The sequence below is a fragment of the Poecilia reticulata genome, chromosome 20, assembly GCF_904066995.2.
Source record: "Poecilia reticulata chromosome 20, P_reticulata-male-v2, whole genome shotgun sequence".
In the NCBI taxonomy this organism is placed as follows: Eukaryota; Metazoa; Chordata; class Actinopteri; order Cyprinodontiformes; family Poeciliidae; genus Poecilia; species Poecilia reticulata.
This window is the reverse complement of record NC_088849.1, coordinates 7,922,179-7,930,916: the sequence shown is the minus strand read 5'-3', so window position 1 is coordinate 7,930,916 and position 8,738 is coordinate 7,922,179.

The following is an 8,738-nucleotide window of genomic DNA, read 5'->3' as shown; positions in this document are numbered from 1 at the left end:
AGTTTGCCACGCCCCCATGAGTCAGGGTTAATCCTCACAGTTCATTATCGGCTAATATTATGTCAAGTGGTAGAAGATTAATTCCATATGTATTACTCAGTAAAAATAAGACATACAGTAGAAAAAACAGCTGAATTCCTGTTAAAAGTGGGCGGAGCTAAGGTTACGTCGTCATCTGACCATGAGAATGTAATGAGGGTTGGTCAGAAGTGAGACATAGGAAGTCTGAAGCAGCTGTGACCTTGTATGTGGAAGTTATGTCACTTTGATGTTTTATGGCGAATAGTCAAAGTTTGGCACTTAGCCACGCACACATGCTTTAACATACAAAAATTCCTGTGATAACTTTAGATCTTTATTGTCTGAACTCTCTACTGACTGAGTTTGAAGTCTGTATGTCAAACGCTGTAGGAGGAGTTCGATCAAAAACGACATCTGTGAAAAACAGCAAATGGCGAATTTAATCCAAAATGGCCGACACCCTGTTCGGTTTGGACCATGGCTCCAAGAGACTTTTTTGTAGGTCTTAACAAGATACACAAGTGTACCAAGTTTCATAATTGTAGGTTAAAGAATGGCTTGGGGCTGATTATTTAAAATCTTCAAGGGGGCGCTGTTGAGACATTAGGCCACGCCCACAAAAAATTACACTGGATTCCTGTCGAGGGGCCCACAAGGATCAAACCTAGTGAGTTTGGTGAAGCTGGGCTTTAAACTGTGGAATTCAAGGCCAAACGTAAGGAGACGGCGTTAAAGGTAAGTTCGCCACGCCGCCACGCCCAGCTGCTGCATCCAAACCAAACGGGGTTGGACACCCTAATACACCAACATGTCTTCTGTCTGTGGACACAGTTTCATGTTGATTAGGTGAAAGGGGTCAGATAGTGAACGTTCGCAGTAAAACATGACACTTCCTGTTCTAAGGGGGCGTGGCTTAGGTAATCTCAAAATTTCACAACTGGGTGTCGTAGGTCATCCAAAGGTGATCACACACAGAAAGTTTGGTGGCTCTGTGAGTTTTTTGTAGAGATTAACAGTTTATTACTTCTGGTGAGTCGGTGAACTTTGACCCCTGACGACCCCTTCACATGCTCGAAAACTCACGAATTTGATAACTTTGAATCGGCCATGCCTTATGAACAATCTGACGAGTTTGAAGCCGATCGATCGAAATCCCTAGGAGGAGTTCGATCAAATGCGACGTCTGTAAACGCCAAAATGGCTCAAAATCGGAACTTCAATCCAAAATGGCCGACTTCCTGGATAGTTGCACTATGACATTAATTGTAAATTCTGAGTGTCTTGGGGAGCTCTACAACTGTACCAAATTTCAAGTTCTACGATAAAGTAAGTGAATAGGAAAGGGTCTTTTAAAGTTGCTAGGGGGCGCCCTTGAGCCGTTTCTGTGCGATTTTTGCGAGGACCTTAAAATACGTAAATTTCACACGGGCTCTATGCGCCCGCCAAGTTTGGTGAGTTTTTGAATATGATAAAGCCCCCAAAAAGCCAATTCATTTGGCACAAGAATAATAATAAACAGCACGATTACAATAGGCCTTCGCAGCGCTTAGCTGCTCGGCCTAATAAATAATAATAAGAAACAGCGCGATTACAATAGGCCTTCGCAGCGCTTAGCTGCTCGGGCCTAATTAAAGCTCCGCGGAGCCTCAAGCGGCCCGAGCAGCCAAGCGCCGCTCCGGCCTATAGCCACCGCGGGGGACCCAGCACCGCCACCCGCCTGCCACCGCGTACCCTGTAGCACAGTTGAGGCGCGCGTCCGCCAGGCAGTACGCACCGGTCACTTCAGCATGGTTCTCTGGCAACACACCACAAATTTGGTGCAAATCGGTCGATGTAGAGAGGAGATATTGATGATGGGATAATGTAGGGGGCGCTGTAGAGTAAAATCACAATTCAAACCTGTTGGGCTCTTTAGCATTTAGCACAGGTCAAACATATCCAGTTTGGTGCCAATCGGAAGATGCGTGTGTGATTCAGAGAAAGTTATATGCATATGACGAAGGACAGACAGTTTGCCACGCCCCATGAGTCAGAGTTAATCCTCACAGTTGATCATCAGCTCATATAATGTCAGGTGGTAGAAGATTAATTCCATATGTATTACTCAGTAAAAATAAGACATACAGTAGAAAAAACAGCTGAATTCCTGTTAAAAGTGGGCGGAGCTAAGGTTACGTCGTCATCTGACCATGAGAATGTAATGAGGGTTGGTCAGAAGTAAGACATAGGAAGTCTGAAGCAGCTGTGACCTTGTATGTGGAAGTTATGTCACTTTGATGTTTTATGGCGAATAGTCAAAGTTTGGCACTTAGCCACGCACACATGCTTTAACATACAAAAATTCCTGTGATAACTTTAGATCTTTATTGTCTGAACTCTCTACTGACTGAGTTTGAAGTCTGTATGTCAAACGCTGTAGGAGGAGTTCGATCAAAAACGACATCTGTGAAAAACAGCAAATGGCGAATTTAATCCAAAATGGCCGACACCCTGTTCGGTTTGGACCATGGCTCCAAGAGACTTTTTTGTAGGTCTTAACAAGATACACAAGTGTACCAAGTTTCATAATTGTAGGTTAAAGAATGGCTTGGGGCTGATTATTTAAAATCTTCAAGGGGGCGCTGTTGAGACATTAGGCCACGCCCACAAAAAATTACACTGGATTCCTGTCGAGGGGCCCACAAGGATCAAACCTAGTGAGTTTGGTGCAGCTGGGCTTTAAACTGTGGAATTCAAGGCCAAACGTAAGGAGACGGCGTTAAAGGTAAGTTCGCCACGCCGCCACGCCCAGCTGCTGCATCCAAACCAAACGGGGTTGGACACCCTGACACACCAACATGTCTTCTGTCTGTGGACACAGTTTCATGTTGATTAGGTGAAAGGGGTCAGATAGTGAACGTTCGCAGTAAAACATGACACTTCCTGTTCTAAGGGGGCGTGGCTTAGGTAATCTCAAAATTTCACAACTGAGTGTCGTAGGTCATCCAAAGGTCATCACACACAGAAAGTTTGGTGGCTCTGTGAGTTTTTTGTAGAGATATAACAGTTTATTACTTCTGGTGAGTCGGTGAACTTTGACCCCTGAACGACCCCTTCAGCATGCTCGAAAACTCACGAATTTGATAACTTTGAATCGGCCATGCCTTATGAACAATCTGACGAGTTTGAAGCCGATCGATCGAAATCCCTAGGAGGAGTTCGATCAAATGCGACGTCTGTAAACGCCAAAATGGCTCAAAATCGGAACTTCAATCCAAAATGGCCGACTTCCTAGGATAGTTGCACTATGACATTAATTGTAAATTCAGAGTGTCTTGGGGAGCTCTACAACTGTACCAAATTTCAAGTCTCTACGATAAAGTAAGTGAATAGGAAAGGGTCTTTTGAATGTTGCTAGGGGGCGCCCTTGAGCCGTTTCTTGTGCAAATTGTGTGAGGACCTTAAAATACGTAAATTTCACACGGGCTCTATGCGCCCGCCAAGTTTGGTGAGTTTTTGAATATGATAAAGCCCCCAAAAAGGCAATTCATTTGGGGGGCAGAATTGTAATAATAATTAAAGCTCCGCGGAGCCTCAAGCGGCCCGAGCAGCCAAGCGCCGCTCCGGCCTATAGCCACCGCGGGGACCCAGCACCGCCGCCCGCCTGCCACCGCGTACCCTTTCGCACAGTTGAGGCGCGCCTCCGCCAGGCAGTTCGCACCGTTACTTCGCATGGTTCCCTGGCACACACCACAAATTTGGTGCAGATCGGTCGATGTAGAGAGGAGATATTGATGATGGGATAATCTAGGGGCGCTGTAGAGTAAAATCACAATTCAAACCGTTGGGCTCTTTAGCATTGAGCACAGGTCAAACGTATCCAGTTTGGTGCCAATCGGAAGATGCGTGTTGATTCAGAGACAGTTTATGCATATGGCGAAGGACAGACAGTTGGCCACGCCCCATGAGTCAGAGTTCATCTCACAGTTCATCATCAGTCATATTATGTCAGGTGGTAGAAGATTAATTCCATATGTATTACTCAGTAAAAATAAGACATACAGTAGAAAAAACAGGTACTTCCTGTCAAAAGTGGGCGGAGCTAAGGTACGTCATCATCTGACCATGAGAATGTAATGAGGGTTGGTCAGTAGTGAGACATAGGAAGTCTGAAGCAGCTGTGACCTTTATGTGGAAGTTATGTCACTTTGATGTTTTATGGCGAATAGTCAAAGTTTGGCACTTAGCCACGCCCACATGCTTTGACATACAAAAATTCCTGTGATAACTTTAGACCTTTAATGTCTGAACTCTCTCTGACTGAGTTTGAAGTCTGTATCTAAACGCTGTAGGAGGAGTTCGATCAAATATGACGTCTTGAAAAACAGCAAATGGCGATTTAATCCAAAATGGCCGACTTCTGTTGGTTTGGACCATGGCTCCAAGAGCTTTTTTGTAGGTCTGACAAGATACACAAGTGTACCAAGTTTCATAATTCTAGGTTAAAGAATGGCTTGGGGCTGATTATTTAAAATCTTCAAGGGGCGCTGTTGAGACATTAGGCCACGCCCACAAAAAATACACTGGATTCCTGTCGAGGGCCCACAAGGATCAAACCTAGTGAGTTTGGTGCAGCTGGGCTTTAAACTGTGGAATTCAAGGCCAAACGTAAGGAGACGGCGTTAAAGGTCACTTCGCCACGCCCACGCCCACCTGCTGCATCCAAACCAAACGGGGTTGGACACCCTGAACACCAACATGTCTTCTGTCTGTGGACACAGTTTCATGTTGATTAGGTGAAAGGGGTCAGATAGTGAACGTTCGCAGTAAAACATGACACTTCCTGTTCTAAGGGGGCGTGGCTTAGGTAATCTAAAATTTCACAACTGGGTGTCGTAGGTCATCCAAAGGTGATCACACACAGAAAGTTTGGTGGCTCTGTGAGTTTATTTGTAAGAGATATAACAGTTTATTACATTCTGGTGAGTCGGTGAACTTTGACCCCTGGTACGACCCCTTCAGCATGCTCGAAAACTCACGAATTTGATAACTTTGAATCGGCCATGCCTTATGAACAATCTGACCGAGTTTGAAGCCGATCGATCGAAATCCCTAGGAGGAGTTCGATCAAATGCGACTCTGTAAACGGCCAAAATGGGCTCAAAATCGGAACTTCAATCCAAAATGGCCGACTTCCTAGGATACTTGCACTATGACATTAATTGTAAATTCTGAGTGTCTTGGGGAGCTCTACAACTGTACCAAATTTCAAGTCTCTACGATAAAGTAAGTGAATAGGAAAGGGTCTTTTGAAAGTTGCTAGGGGGCGCCCTTGAGCCGTTTCTTGTGCGATTTTTGCGAGGACCTTAAAATACGTAAATTTCACACGGGCTCTATGCGCCCGCCAAGTTTGGTGAGTTTTTGAATATGATAAAGCCCCCAAAAAGCCAATTTATTTTGCGGAAGAATAATAAAAACAGCACGATTACAATAGGCCTTCGCAGCGCTTAGCTGCTCGGCCTAATAAATAATAATAAAACAGCGCGATTACAATAGGCCTTCGCAGCGCTTAGCTGCTCGGGCCTAATAAAGCTCCGCGGAGCCTCAAGCGGCCCGAGCAGCCAAGCGCCGCTCCGGCCTATAGCCACCGCGGGGACCCAGCACCGCCACCTGCTTCCACCGCGTACCCTGTAGCACAGTTGAGGCGCGCGTCCGCCAGGCAGTACGCACCGGTCACATCAGCATGGTTCCCTGGCAACACACCACAAATTTGGTGCAGATCGGTCGATGTAGAGAGGAGATATTGATGATGGGATAATGTAGGGGCGCTGTAGAGTAAAATCACAATTCAAACCTGTTGGGCTCTTTAGCATTAGCACAGGTCAAACATATCCAGTTTGGTGCCAATCGGAAGATGCGTGTGTGATTCAGAGAAAGTTATATGCATATGACGAAGGACAGACAGTTGCCACGCCCCCATGAGTCAGAGTTAATCCTCACAGTTCATTATAAGCTCATATTATGTCAAGTGGTAGAAGATTAATTCCATATGTATTACTCAGTAAAAATAAGACATACAGTAGAAAAAACAGCTGAATTCCTGTTAAAAGTGGGCGGAGCTAAGGTTACGTCATCATCTGACCATGAGAATGTAATGAGGGTTGGTCAGAAGTAAGACATAGGAAGTCTGAAGCAGCTGTGACCTTGTATGTGGAAGTTATGTCACTTTGATGTTTTATGGCGAATAGTCAAAGTTTGGCACTTAGCCACGCACACATGCTTTACATACAAAAATTCCTGTGATAACTTTAGATCTTTATGTCTGAACTCTCTACTGACTGAGTTTGAAGTCTGTATTCAAACGCTGTAGGAGGAGTTCGATCAAAACGACATCTGTGAAAAACAGCAAATGGCGAATTTAATCCAAAATGGCCGACTCCTGTTCGGTTTGGACCATGGCTCCAAGAGACTTTTTTGTAGGTCTTACAAGATACACAAGTGTACCAAGTTTCATAATTGTAGGTTAAAGAATGGCTTGGGGCTGATTATTTAAATCTTCAAGGGGGCGCTGTTGAGACATTAGGCCACGCCCACAAAAAATTACACTGGATTCCTGTCGAGGGGCCCACAAGGATCAAACCTATTGAGTTTGGTGCAGCTGGGCTTTAAACTGTGGAATCACGGCCAAACGTAAGGAGACGGCGTTAAAGGTAAGTTCGCCACGCCGCCACGCCCACTGCTGCATCCAAACCAAACGGGGTTGGACACCCTGACACACCACATGTCTTCTGTCTGTGGACACAGTTTCATGTTGATTAGGTGAAAGGGGTCAGATAGTGAACGTTCGCAGTAAAACATGACACTTCCTGTTCTAAGGGGCGTGGCTTAGGTAATCTAAAATTTCACAACTGGGTGTCGTAGGTCATCCAAAGGTGATCACACACAGAAAGTTTGGTGGCTCTGTGAGTTTATTTGTAAGAGATATAACAGTTATTACATTCTGGTGAGTCGGTGAACTTTGACCCCTGACGACCCCTTCACATGCTCGAAAACTCACGAATTTGATAACTTTGAATCGGCCATGCCTTATGAACAATCTGACCGAGTTTGAAGCCGATCGATCGAAATCCCTAGGAGGAGTTCGATCAAATGCGACGTCTGTAAACGGCCAAAATGGGCTCAAAATCGGAACTTCAATCCAAAATGGCCGACTTCCTAGGATAGTTGCACTATGACATTAATTGTAAATTCGAGTGTCTTGGGGAGCTCTACAACTGTACCAAATTTCAAGTCTCTACGATAAAGTAAGTGAATAGAAAGGGTCTTTTGAAAGTTGCTAGGGGGCGCCCTTGAGCCGTTTCTTGTGCGATTTTGCGAGGACCTTAAATACGTAAATTTCACACGGGCTCTATGCGCCGCCAAGTTTGGTGAGTTTTTGAATATGATAAAGCCCCCAAAAAGCCAATTCATTTGGCACAAGAATAATAAAACAGAATAATACCTTCGCACGTTACTGCGGAATAAATAATAATAACAGCGCGATTACAATAGGCCTTCGCAGCGCTTAGCTGCTCGGGCCTAATAAAGCTCCGCGGAGCCTCAAGCGGCCCGAGCAGCCAAGCGCCGCTCCGGCCTATAGCCACCGCGGGGGACCCAGCACCGCCACCTGCTTCCACCGCGTACCCTGTAGCACAGTTGAGGCGCGCGTCCGCCAGGCAGTACGCACCGTTCACATCAGCATGGTTCCCTGGCACACACCACAAATTTGGTGCAGATCGGTCGATGTAGAGAGGAGATATTGATGATGGGATAATGTAGGGGCGCTGTAGAGTAAAATCACAATTCAAACCTGTTGGGCTCTTTAGCATTTAGCACAGGTCAAACATATCCAGTTTGGTGCCAATCGGAAGATGCGTGTGTGATTCAGAGAAGTTATATGCATATGCGAAGGACAGACAGTTGCCACGCCCCATGAGTCAGAGTTAATCCTCACAGTTCATTATAAGCTCATATTATGTCAAGTGGTAGAAGATTAATTCCATATGTATTACTCAGTAAAAATAAGACATACAGTAGAAAAACAGCTGAATCCTGTTAAAAGTGGGCGGAGCTAAGGTTACGTCATCATCTGACCATGAAGAATGTAATGAGGGTTGGTCAGTAGTAGACATAGGAAGTCTGAAGCAGCTGTAACCTTGTATGTGGAAGTTATTCATTTGATGTTTTATGGCGAATAGTCAAAGTTTGGCACTTAGCCACGCACACATGCTTTACATACAAAAATTCCTGTGATAACTTTAGATCTTTATTGTCTGAACTCTCTACTGACTGAGTTGAAGTCTGTATGTCAAACGCTGTAGGAGGAGTTCGATCAAAACGACATCTGTGAAAAACAGCAAATGGCGAATTTAATCCAAAATGGCCGACACCCTGTTCGGTTTGGACCATGGCTCCAAGAGACTTTTTGTAGGTCTTAACAAGATACACAAGTGTACCAAGTTTCATAATTGTAGGTTAAAGAATGGCTTGGGCTGATTATTTAATATCTTCAAGGGGGCGCTGTTGAGACATTAGGCCACGCCCACAAAAAATACACTGGATTCCTGTCGAGGGGCCCACAAGGATCAAACCTATTGAGTTTGGTGCAGCTGGGCTTTAAACTGTGGAATTCAAGGCCAAACGTAAGGAGACGGCGTTAAAGGTAAGTTCGCCACGCCGCCACGCCCAGCTGCTGCATC